The following is a 12535-nucleotide window of genomic DNA, read 5'->3' on the forward strand; positions in this document are numbered from 1 at the left end:
GAGTAATATTCCTGCTACCTTATTTGAAGGATGTGTCAAAAGGTTATCTTTGACCCAATCTTTGATACCGTGAGGGTAATCATATAAAGATGTTAACTCATTGAAAGCAGTTTTGCTATTTAGGATGACAAATCTTGCGTCGCATGATTTTTCATCTTTAATAGTTTTTGTAATAACCACTTTTGATTCATCAATCAATTCCTGTTTCAGAGCGATTTTGAAGTCCTCCGCTGATAGATATGTTGCGTCTTTTAAGGCGTCATTTGTGTCGTTTAAGGTAACTTTTTCGTTGTCCGAAATGTCAGAGTTTAATATCTTGGAGATTTCATCTTCAGGGACATCATCGGAATTCTCATCATCATTTATGAGTAAATCCTGTTGTCGTTTTTGTTGACGAGTCAACACAGCGACCGTATTTTCGTTAGTGTCGTTGGCCTTTTCAACATTTTCATGTTGAAGTCTTGACAAAAAGTCGGCTACTATATTTTCTCGTCCTTGTTTATATCGTATGTCCATTTCCAGACCTTGCAATTTCAATCTCAACCTAGTTAAGGTGTGAGATGTTTCTTTCAGATTCCACAGAGAAACTAAAGGTCTGTGATCTGTATAAACGATGAATTTTTGATTATATATATAGTGCTTGAATCGATTTACTGCCCAAACAATGGCAAGTAATTCCTTCTCGATTACGTGATACCTTATTTCGGCCCCTACTAAGCCTCTACTAGCGTAGGCTATGGGTCGATTTGGTGTTTTTTCATTTGAGAGGACTGCTCCAATTGCGTAGTCACTCGCATCCGTAGTTAACACAAAGGTATCGTTATACTTTGGTCTTACCAAAAGAGTATCCGATGTTAGAAAATTTCTCAATTTCTCAAATGCACTTTGGCATTCGTCTGACCATTTGAAACGAACATTTTTCTTTAATAAATCATTCAAAGGTTTTCGAGTTTCCGCTATTTTTGGGATGAATTTTCCATAAAAATTCACTGTTCCCAAGAATGAGCGCACTCCTTTTACTGTCTTTGGAACTGGCATATCCCTTACAGCTTCAATATTATCTTTCATAGGACGTATACCGTGTTCGTCAATAGTGTGTCCTAAATAATTTATCTTTGTTTTTAATATTTGACATTTTGAGGGTTCCACTTTCAAGTTATGTCTTCTCAGAGCTCTCAACACTCTGATCAGATTTTCGTTGTGTTCTTTTATGCTTCTTCCGTATATTAAAATGTCGTCAAGATAGACCCGAGCCCTTATGTCTGGCAATTCATATAGCACTGAGTTCATTAATTTTTGAAAAGTTGATGGGCTATTTCTTAGTCCCATGGGCATTCTCGTATATTCATAATGTCCATTCGGGGTTGAGAATGCTGTTTTCGCCGCATCTCTTGGATCAATCGGAACTTGATAAAATCCTGATTTCAAATCCAATGTAGAAAAATATTTACTATCCCCTATAGTATCTAACATCTCATCTATTAGGGGAATGGGGTAAACAAATGGTTTAGTAACCAAATTGAGAGCTCTAAAGTCTACTACAATTCTGTACTTTTTGTTCCCTTCCGCATCTAAATCCTTCTTAGGTATGCACAAAACTGGTGCATTCCATGGACTTTTGCTAGGCCTTATTATGCCTTGGCGATGCATTTCGTCTATTTCTTCATTAATTTGTTTTTTTGTAGATTCTGGGAATCTATACTGCCTCTTATTTATAGGGACATTGGTTGTTGTCTCTATCTCGTGCATTGCTGCATCTGTGATAGTCAACTTATCCCCTTTTAGGAAGAATATATCACTATATTCTGCCATTATATTTTCCATTTCAAAAAATGTATTTTTTTCGAGATGTTGGAGTTTCAGGCTATCCAAAACCTTTTTCACTCTTTCTCCTCCTCTTGCTTGTGTAATTCCTTTGTTCTCCAATAAGCTATAATCTTGATTGGAATCCAAATCTTCCATTTTAAATTCGTTATCGGGTTCTGTAATTGGTTCCTCTTCGTTCGCGGAAGATATTTCGAAGTAATCTTCATCTCCATTGTCGGCAGAGCCTATTTCAGGTTTTAAACTATTAAAGTAGCTTGAATTATTTTCTCCATGATCATCTGAACTTTCTAAATATTCACTGGTGTAATCATCTTCGAAGTATTCATCTTCAGATTCACTGTTAGATAATATAGCTTCATCCTGATAATTTGCTATGAATATTTGTTCGGGTTTTCTAGAATTATTATTGGTAATCTTCGATACTTTAATATCAACCTTGTCTTTATCTTCAATTGATTTCTTTGGAATGTTCAATTTGAAGATAACATATTTAAAGTTACCTCCAATCGAATCAATATGGCTTTTCATGAATTTTGCTCCAAGTATTGCTGGAATTGATAATTCGTCAATCACGTAGAATTTTGTCGGGATTACATGTTCTAATATCTTTAGGTTTATCCAAGTAGAGCCAATGGAATTCAATGCTTCACTATTGGTCACTCCCTTGATTTCTGATCTGTCGGATTTATCTATATATACAGCACCGACTTTTCTAGCTCTTCTTAATGATATTATATTTGGTTGAGCACCTGTATCTAGTAGATAATCAGTATACTCATTCGATCTTTCGAGTGTATTTAGTATTAGACTAAACCTCTGATCGTGGGTCTCTTTTATTGGAAACTTAATTTCTGTTGTTTTATTTATAGTCTCTTTGTTTTTTAGTTTTTGTGTTCTTGGTTTTGATGATGTAAAAAGGCAGCTTTTAAATTGGGATTCCGTCAACCTTTGGTTTATTGAATCCCTCCTTTTTAGTTTTTTGACCCATCTCTTCTGTAATCCCTGTTATTACCATATTGGCCTTGGTGGTTCCTAGGTTGGTTTCCCTGAAAGGGTCTTCCTTCGTAGGAATTTCTACCATTGTTTCTGTTGTTATTATTGGTATCATTGTTTCGGTCATTATTCCTATAATTTGAATTATGACCGTTTTGATAATTACCGCGGTTATCATTTCTGTTAAAGCCATTATTTTGGCCATTTCCTCGGTAATCGTTATTCTGTGGTCTAAAATCGGTATTGTTCCCCCGGAAACTATTACTGTTCCTGTAATTGGAATGGTTATTATCATTTCTTTGATAATTATTATTATTCCTGTTTCCGTGGTAATTACTACCATTATTTTGGTAGTTTGTATTATTACCATTATTTCTGTAATTATTGCTACTACCATTGTTTTGGTAGTTGTTCTGGTAACTTTGATTTTGATTATTTGCCTGAGGATTGTGTCCTCTGTTCTGGTTTCGGTAATTGTTATTATTGTTTCTTCTGAAGTTGTTATTTAAATAAGCAACTCCTTGAGTGTTATTGTTCATGTTGTTATAATTTTTTCTGTGAGGAGAATTTGGTGAGTTCTCCGGTTTCGTCCTTCTGTGGATATCCTGGAGTTCTTCTTCCTCCTCACATTCTTTTTGTAGCCATTCGAGCAAGTCCATAAAGGATTTATCTCGTTGAGACTTTCCTGCCGAAATCAAAGTGTGATTTCTCAGGCCCCCTAGGAAGTGTTTCCTTAGGTGTGTTGACACATATGAATCATTTCCCTCCTGTCCTGGGATATCTCTCACACTTTCGTAAATTTTTGTGGCTCGTGTTTTATACTCCTCAAATGATTCTGAATAACCCTGGTGTAGGGTTTCGATTTCTTTGAAGATTGCCCCGATGTTCTTTTCAGGCTGGAAAAGTTTTTCCATTTTTAATTTAACTTCGGGCCATTTCTCGGCCCTTATATCATTGAGCCGTTTGAGTGCATCCCCTCTGAGCTTTGTGTACACCACATTCAATAATGGGGTGTGACTAGCTGCTGCCGGGATGTCTGTTGCAAAATAATCAACTTGTAGTAGGAAGGGATCTAGTTCTTCCGCCTTGGAATGATCGCAGCTGCATCGATCATCATTTTTGTTGTTTCTGCTGGCATTTTGGTTTTTTTCTTCTTTAGTAATCTATTGAAGAAAAAACTATCTTTGTAATATTTATTTTTAAGCCTCTCTAAAGTTTCAATGAAACTTGTGTTATCGAAATCAAAATCCTCTGTATGGTTTTTATTTTCCGGATTTGTTTCGCTTTCCAGACTAATATGATCTGGAAATTTGAAGCGGCTTGAAGCGTCTTCTTGTAATATAAATGAAGACGATATCGGATAGTCCTCTCCTGATGCCTTTTCTCCCTCTCTATCTATCTGATTCTTGTCTTGTAGAAAGCTCTTTACTTCACCTGATATATTAAATGATGAAGTAAAGGGTAACGCTTCCCAAATTTGCGAATCCTCGAGGGATATCGAGTGGTTTAATCCTTGTGTAGGAATTACCACTTCGATATAATAGTCTGAGTTTCGTCTTTGCCTCTTATTTTCTTTTTCTGGGATTATCGAAGTTCCCTCTAATATTCTAATGGATTGCTCTACTTTGGTTTTTACAAACTCAAAGTCATCTGTGAGCTTGTTCCAATCTTTGTCCTTTAGTCTTTTATCATATTTAAGGACTAAAGATTCGAATTCTTCTAGGTGATCCCTCAGGAGTTCTTTTTTCGTTAGAATTCCTTGAAGTGATCTTGCCCTATTTTTGCTTTTGAGTAGATTTTTATATTCCCGTTCAACGTATTCCTTGATCTCCTCTAATCTGGTCATTTAATCCTGCTTCCAGCAGCATATTATTTGACCTTAAAAAGAGAAAGGAGATATTTGTAGGGATACCGAGAGTTTTTTCCAATTTTAGATTGTTTGGGTCTTTTTGCTCTATTCTCCCCTTTTCATACTTATGGGATTAAGTAATTTTAATGTATTTGTGGTACTAAATTTAGTCCAGTATCGGCTGAACGTGCTAACTGCCTTCAATCGTGCATGTCTTTATATGTCTTGGTATTGGGTATAGAACCTTTTTGTTCTATGTGTAGTCTTTTCATACCACGGCTTTGTTTAAATTGTGTGCGACGTGCTTCGCTTCGTTCGAATTGTGTTCCCCTTGCGGCTCTGCGTGAATTGCTTAGTATGCAATTCTTAAGTCGTTTTGGTCGCTACTCCTGGAGTACCACTTTCATAGTGAGTGTTGCATGATGGGCTTTGCTCCGATGAGTATGTGTCAAATTTGTAATTTTATTGCTAATATTTTATTATCTTTTCTAGTGGAATTCCCCTATTATTATTATTTATAAACCCGTCGGGGCTCTAGACGAACTAAACAACACCAATAGTCTTGCAATTTCTTCTATCTGTTCTCAAATTATGCATTTGTGAAGAAACATTTCCCTTTAATATATAAAGATAATTATATTATTTTTTTTTTTTTTTTTTTTTTTCTTTCCCTCTAAGCGTAGTTCCTAATTATGCCTTGACCACTCTTTATTGCCGTTTGTGTTTCAACCGTGAAAATTAATTTTGGACTTTTATTTTTTCATTACTGGCTCAATGTGCCATTTGTTTGACGGTCAAGGTCTCGCGTAGCTACTAAGCTTTGCAATTATTGACGTAGGTCATGATGAAGCTTTAGTTTTCTTCTTCCCACTTTTGTTCGCAATAATCGCATACTCATATGCGTTCCGCGATTATTGCTGTATCGGAGACGTGATTAATCCTATACAATTTGGCGATGCCTGTCATCAGTGGATTAATATTTGTGTCATCATCTATCTTGTCATCTTGTCACTTGTCATCTTTTGTGATATTTAGCTGTAAAAGTTAAATTCATGTAATGATGTGAAATAACAAAAATTTGATCATGTATTAGTAAACTAAAAGAGAGAGAGAAAAAAAAAAAAACGTTCCTGTTTCGAACCTTAGATCCTCTGATCTTTGGTTTCGCTGTTTACTTTGAGTCCAGTTGTGAGGAACTCGAATGAAAAGGTATTTTATTGATGTTATTTTATGTGATCAACTCACGTGTTTGACCCACTGTGAGTTGATATATTTTTAGGTTTCCATTCCAATTGGAAAATTTTCGATGGACTTGATTCACTGGTATGTGTGAAACCGTGTCAATCGACTAATAAAAATGCAATTATGCATTATTGATTGTCGTCATTCTTAATTTGTTTCGGTATGGGCAGTACGGGTCGGTACCCCTGGTTTTTTAGTTTGATTTGTTCATTAAATTAAAAAAAAATTCTGAGGTTATCTTAGTGGCGTGTGACTAGCCACGGATTAGAATGTAGTGTCGTAGTAGTGGAATATTCTGTGCCAGAAAGTGGAATATTCTGTGCCAGAATAGTGTGGTGAACAGTCCGCTATGGCGGTGAGGTTGGATGGGTAAGTAATTGTATTTTTCTATGATTATGAACCAAGAATAGAATTAGGGTCTTCCAACTAGGGCCTTAAAGCGGGAGGTTAATTTATTTGTGCTGGTTACCACTTGGGTTGATCTTACCTTATTTTCATTTTTTTTGTAGGTTGAATCCTGTTGCTGGTTCCAGTGCCCTGTGAGCTGCTCCCTGTCCGTGGGATCTATTGCGATTGGATTTCGAAAACTTGAATTCGCGTAACACTGGTCAACAGTCGATCTCGGATTGTTATTATTGTTCCTCTAACACTTTCACTGTTTCTTCTTCTAATCCTTTTTATTTGTTCTTTTAGGTTTCGACCATCTTCGAGGAGGAGCCCTTAGAAATATTGGACTTGCATGTTTCGTGGCATTCACTTTCGTTGATTTGGGTCTGTTTTTTCGATACGTCAAAGTCACTTAAGCACGTAAGTTTTTTCTACCTTTTCACTACTGGCCCAGCCAGAAAACGGCGCACCTGAGCCTATCTTTTCAGGCTCTTTTGCGCTGTCACCAATGAAGCGGAATACGTACCGAGTGGTTAGACACTATTACTGCTGGATGTGATATGTCCTTTGATTAACTGCACTACATCTGCTCGATTTTAATTACTTTTAATCTATCAGTTAAGTTGAAAAAATATTAAATCACTTAAACACTAAACCGAAACTTAAACAACGGGCATCACTTCTGCCTCGCGGAATAAAACTTAAGAGTTAACACCTAAACGAACCGCGGACTATCTATAACGACGTAGGCACCTGCCTCACGAGGGGTATCACTATAACGACCTCGGACTTCCTTGAAGTCCCAGCTTAAGTATTCGCCGCTACTCCGGTCACTCCGAATTTTCCCGCGGCGTCGTCTTCTCACGAGAGCGGGCCGCTCTTCCGTCTCTTTCCTCGCGAACGTGCCCGTGCACGGCTGATGCAATCGTTGTTGACTTTTTCGTAAATCCGCTCGGTTGCATGTTTTGATTAAACATCCGCGAATTGGAGTTTTTTGCTGTAAATATAAACTTAAAACATTCGAACTTGCGTTCGATTTAATAACTGAGGTATTGTTTTTGCCTCCATAATCAAAACAATACCTTCTTTGATTATGATCCACTTTTCATATTTTCATAACATGAGTGGTGGATGGAATTTCAAGTTTCAACACTTGCGATGTTGAAACAAATTGACAAGAGAAATGATTTCATCATCTTGTCCATGCATATTAATGACAAGTTTTTCCAAAGATGTTTTTTCCATTTAGGATTTTTCTTAATCCTTCTTTGGAAGAGAATGGAAATTAATTGTAACCGCCTAAAATCAGGTCGGCTCATATGTTCTTTCTCCAATTAGCGCACTTTGGGGATTTTTTTCCCTTTTTTTTTAATTATGTTTCACTTTGTTTCACTTAGTTTCAGGTGTATATTTTTTTTCATTCTTTGCCCACTCCTGGCAAAACCGAACTGTACATTGCCTGTAGCGGCAATAAGGACCACGACATATTGGATCTGATCCTGCGATCTCCTGGAATCTTCTGATCGCCTCCTGGCAGAATCGCCATGAAATGTTGAAATTATATATATATCTGTTTATGTGTGTTTCGGTTACCAAAAGAAAACTCGAACCTCTCGAGTGTACGGTCGATTCAATAGTGATTTATTCTTTCTATTCCTTAGTCTATACAGGCCGTACGATCGCAGATCGATACGTGACCTTTAATGCTGTACTCAGCATAATCGCCGTCGCCCGTTCATCGTGCGGGTGGCGTGATAGCGTTTATGCTGATCACAGTGTTTACACTACTTAAGTTTATTTTACTTTCTTTCGCTTATCTTAAAAGGACCGTATCCACCACAATTTAATCGACCATTTTTGATTTGAATGAAACATTGCACACGTATTTGGCTTGGCAAACTGAGCATTTTTCACCGGCGGAGAGATTTTTTACACCCATGAGTTACATTCTAAAAGGGCGTATGCCTTTTGGCAAAGGTTTTATTCAAAGCATTGTAGCCCAGAAACCGTTGGTTGTATAGAAAAACTGTCTGAGAATGAGTTGTAGCGAATCAAAAATGCATCATAAAAAAATATACACTGTACAAAAAAAAATTTTTTGACCAAAAAAAATTAATGGTAAACATTAAATTTCAATTAAAAAAAAAGAGTTGAATTTTTTTTTAAAGAAACTTGACGTTAATACGCAATTTTTAAAAAAAAGTCCAGGATGAAGAAATGAAAAATATTTTTTTTTATGGTAGATTAATTTTTTTATGAAAATTCTAATTCAAACATTTTTCAAAATATTTGTATTCTGATGATTTTAAAAGATGTAGAGAATCATTTTGAATCAAAACGCTCTTGGTAGTAAACATTCTAAAGGCATTGGTTTTCGAGTTATTTCTAATTTAAGCTTGAAAAGTTATAATTATTTAGGATCATACACGTTTTTCTTAATTTGTCCATGGTTCTCCAGCAAAAACCATACGTTCATTGGAATGCTTGATCAAAAATATACAATTCATTCTTTGACAACAAAACGATTGGGCGAACGTTTCTCGAGAAAAGTGGTTAATGTTCTAAGTGATATAAATATATATAAGAATCAAATATTTATTTTCGAGTTTTATTATCTTGGGAACATATTTTTTTATGACATAGATACTTAACAGAACTAGTTTCACCGTATATTTTATATACATCATGAGTAAATGATTCGTCATCTTTTGAAAACATTTTCGTTTGTACCTTATTTTCTGAAATCGGAACAAAAGAGTAATACTTTGGGTGGCAGCTGTTATTATAGATTTTTTGAAAATATTGCTCCATTCTGTTACTCCTTGTACATATTCTTCATATGATACCCAACTAAATGACATTTTTGATGAATTTTCATTACTTTTCTGATTAGACCAATCATACAATTATTTTGCGCTTGTAATGGGATGTTCATGTTCTTTAGCTAAACTTGCATTTCCTGCCATTCGTTTTAATATGCCACCAATTGCATCGCATGGGCCTCTAACATGAGAAGTCGCAAAAAAATGCCACTCTGACTTGCAAAGTTTTTTCTATTTTCATATTGTGAGGCAGCTCCATCAGACATTAATATCGCTTTTTTCAACTATATTGTTGTTTTCAAAAAACTCATTAATTTGGCAATGAACACCTGAACCGCAACAGTATCATGGCTGTTCAAACGCGTTAGGGCGCGGTGTACGAAATTATTTTTTTAAATCAATTTTACCTTATATTCTCAGGCCTTTCACGCACACGATACCGCACAAATTATCCTAGGCACTAAATTCTGTCTCCTATTTACGGGGGGAAAAACATCACTGTTACTGGCTAGACTGTAAAAACTTCACTCACTTTACCTAATTATTTTATATCACTCGACAACGCGCGGATCCAACACTCCACTTACATTCGCGAACCAGGTTAAATAAAGCTGGACGCTGCGAGAATCCCTCAGTTAAATAGTGAGCAATCTTCGGGAAATTTGAACCGGAAGTACGTTATCTAGCCGAAACAGGACAACGACCTTTTCAAACGACAGGTTCTCCGAAAAACCAATTCGTTGTTAATCCGGACTGGCATCTCTTTTTCGTTCAAGCCGTTTAAATTAAGCATCTCAGATTCTGCCGACTACTAAGAATTCCCCTACTAAGAGAGATCTTGCCCGACGGAGAGAATACCGTGGAAAGACGGAATAAAGACTAACCGAGTATCCTCTGGTTAAGTGTTCACGCAGCAGGGACTTTCATAGAAGCTATGCGAACCGCAGCAGAGAGCCGCATAAGCTTTGTACGTTCGCTCGAAAAGGTGCGTGTCTGAGATATTTGCATACTTGCGTCTTGTGCCATTCTTATCTAGATATTCGATTTGAAGTTGGTGTAATAATTATCACCACAATAGTGAACCAGAATACAACGAAGATTTTGGTGAACAATACGGATAACAATCATACTATAATAATAATTCCTAACATTGAAATAACTCTAATCATGCATTTGTACAATATCTATATAAGTCAAAATGTGACCATGTTACATCATCCCATACTAATGGTACGAAAATTTGATTGAAAATTAAAAGTTTCAATCAAATTTTCGTAGGAGAAATAATTTGAAGAATTTGATTGATTTTGGCTATTGGAATTTTAAGAACCCATGAAATATGTTGACATAAACCTCATTCACTCTCAATACTCTCATACTCTACAATAAACGATAACATTAAAATACTTCCGTCTGGAATTGGCCGCATTCCAGAGGAGTAAGACATGAATCTGAAAAAAAAATAGACTTGTGAATCCAGAATCATGTTCCCCACCAGACAGCTAGCCCGGTAATGTACGGCTCATGTTCCTTTTCCACATTAAATTTCCCACAAAACTTGTGAATCTCGGTTGCTATCACCCCAAAATAAATCTCGAGTTATCGACAGCAAGCGTTTTCCACATTAAATAACATCATCAAAATTCGTCTGCAATATTTCTTCAGAAATATTGCGAGAAAAAACAAACTAAATCACAACTCAAACACCCCTCACACACTTGTACTCGCCGAGTCGTCACTCGAGCGTTACATGGTCATACCGTTTTATTGTCAACTCAGATTAGACTAAACGTCAACGTGAAAATAAACAACGTAGTGACGTTAAAGATGGACAGAAAAAAATGTGTTGCGTTAGCTTCAAGCTGCAAAAGTCGGATAAGTATAAGGAAATACTATTATTCACTGTATAATATTCGGTAAGCTGATAGGAATCTTGTTTATATTTTCAGGGTCGGTGTACTATATATCTTCTACTCGAGGTGTAACGGAGGACTTGACCGAAGAAAAAAAAAAATCAAGAAAAACAAATGAATTGGATAAACATGACCTAATATACAAGGAACATCTATTTATCAGTTTGTATGAAGTGAGCGACAGTTTTTCTCAGCGACACATTTATCCGACCCCAGCGCACGGGTGGCGTAGCGGCCGGTGTTGGAACTAATTAAAACTGGGGATTATTTTATAAATTAATTAAATAAATTAGATTTTCAATATATTACGTGTTTATTTACTGTTTTAAAAGAAAGCCAATAGAATAAGGAATGAAATATTACTTCAAACGAATTCCCAAATAGGCAAATCAACGAGAAATTCAAGTATGAGATAACCAGAACTAAGAAGCAGAAAATAAAGGTTCATTGCAAGGAACACTAAAAATACCTATCACCGAACTATTTTAGAAAGTTAGCAGGCATGCCAAGCTACCATCTGACAAAATCTTACGGTTAGCTTCAGGGTCTGACGGAAGTTATGGGGCAAAAGGTGAGAATTTTGTCCAAGGTACAGCGGAAATGCTCTTGGTGATGTATGAAACATGAAAAATACCTATCACCGAACCATGTTAGAAAGTTAGCAGGCATGCCAAGCTACCATCTGACAAAATCTTACGGTTAGCTTCAGGGTCTGACGGAAGTTATGGGGCAAAAGGTGTGAATTTTGTCCAAGGTACAGCGGAAATGCTCTTGGTGATGTATGAAACATGAAAAATACCTATCACCGAACCATTTTAGAAAGTTAGCAGGCATGCCAAGCTACCATCTGACAAAATCTTACGGTTAGCTTCAGGGTCTGACGGAAGTTATGGGGCAAAAGGTGTGAATTTTGTCCAAGGTACAGCGGAAATGCTCTTGGTGATGTATGAAACATGAAAAATACCTATCACCGAACCATGTTAGAAAGTTAGCAGGCATGCCAAGCTACCATCTGACAAAATCTTACGGTTAGCTTCAGGGTCTGACGGAAGTTATGGGGCAAAAGGTGTGAATTTTGTCCAAGGTACAGCGGAAATGCTCTTGGTGATGTATGAAACATGAAAAATACCTATCACCGAACCATTTTAGAAAGTTAGCAGGCATGCCAAGCTACCATCTGACAAAATCTTACGGTTAGCTTCAGGGTCTGACGGAAGTTATGGGGCAAAAGGTGTGAATTTTGTCCAAGGTACAGCGGAAATGCTCTTGGTGATGTATGAAACATGAAAAATACCTATCACCGAACCATGTTAGAAAGTTAGCAGGCATGCCAAGCTACCATCTGACAAAATCTTACGGTTAGCTTCAGGGTCTGACGGAAGTTATGGGGCAAAAGGTGTGAATTTTGTCCAAGGTACAGCGGAAATGCTCTTGGTGATGTATGAAACATGAAAAATACCTATCACCGAACCATGTTAGAAAGTTAGCAGGCATGCCAAGCT

The 12535-nt window shown here is 36.6% G+C and overlaps 1 long non-coding RNA gene across 2 annotated transcripts; it reads left to right on the forward strand.

Annotated features, from left to right (window-relative positions):
* The first annotated feature begins 5335 nt into the window (after window positions 1–5335).
* LOC129730688 (uncharacterized) lies at window positions 5336–7613 on the forward strand. 2 transcript variants are annotated; one of them, XR_008728910.1, is made up of 4 exons: window positions 5336–6280; window positions 6421–6539; window positions 6605–6718; window positions 6787–7613. It is a non-coding gene; the product is annotated as an uncharacterized LOC129730688 (long non-coding RNA). The 2 variants fall into 2 exon arrangements; XR_008728909.1 differs by lacking the exon at window positions 6787–7613 and having other exon boundaries at window positions 5348–5878; window positions 5949–6280; window positions 6421–6668.
* The last annotated feature ends 4922 nt before the right edge of the window (window positions 7614–12535 follow it).

The sequence above is a fragment of the Wyeomyia smithii genome, chromosome 3, assembly GCF_029784165.1.
Source record: "Wyeomyia smithii strain HCP4-BCI-WySm-NY-G18 chromosome 3, ASM2978416v1, whole genome shotgun sequence".
Classification (NCBI taxonomy): Eukaryota; Metazoa; Arthropoda; class Insecta; order Diptera; family Culicidae; genus Wyeomyia; species Wyeomyia smithii.